Source organism: Corvus kubaryi, unplaced genomic scaffold, assembly GCF_017639235.1.
Source record: "Corvus kubaryi isolate FWS band 111438036 unplaced genomic scaffold, C.kubaryi_AGA036_p1.0 66, whole genome shotgun sequence".
NCBI classification, from domain to species: domain Eukaryota; kingdom Metazoa; phylum Chordata; class Aves; order Passeriformes; family Corvidae; genus Corvus; species Corvus kubaryi.
The window spans coordinates 33,910,389-33,910,718 of record NW_024582054.1 but is presented as its reverse complement, the minus strand read 5'-3'; the positions used below and the strand labels follow the sequence as shown (position 1 = coordinate 33,910,718).

The 330-nt window shown below is 42.7% G+C and overlaps 1 protein-coding gene across 1 annotated transcript in view; it reads left to right on the top strand.

Annotated features, from left to right (window-relative positions):
* The window catches only part of PSMC6 (proteasome 26S subunit, ATPase 6), a 10,862-nt gene that overhangs the window by 5,364 nt on the left and 5,168 nt on the right, over positions 1–330 (top strand). The gene's annotated exons all lie outside the window — the stretch shown is intronic.

Sequence of the window (330 nt, the reverse complement as noted above, 5' to 3'; positions counted from 1 at the left end):
CTTTTCTCCCTTTCCTTTTCTCCCTTTCCTTTTCTCCCTTTCCTTTTCTCCCTTTCCTTTTCTCCCTTTCCTTTTCTCCCTTTCCTTTTCTCCCTTTCCATTTCTCCCTTTCCTTTTCTCCCTTTCCTTTTCTCCCTTTCCTTTTCTCCCTTTCCTTTTCTCCCTTTCCTTTTCTCCCTTTCCTTTTCTCCCTTTCCTTTTCTCCCTTTCCTTTTCTCCCCTTCCTTTTCTCCCTTTCCTTTTCTCCCTTTCCTTTTCTCCCTTTCCTTTTCTCCCTTTCCTTTTCTCCCTTTCCTTTTCTCCCTTTCCTTTTCTCCCTTTCCTTTTCTA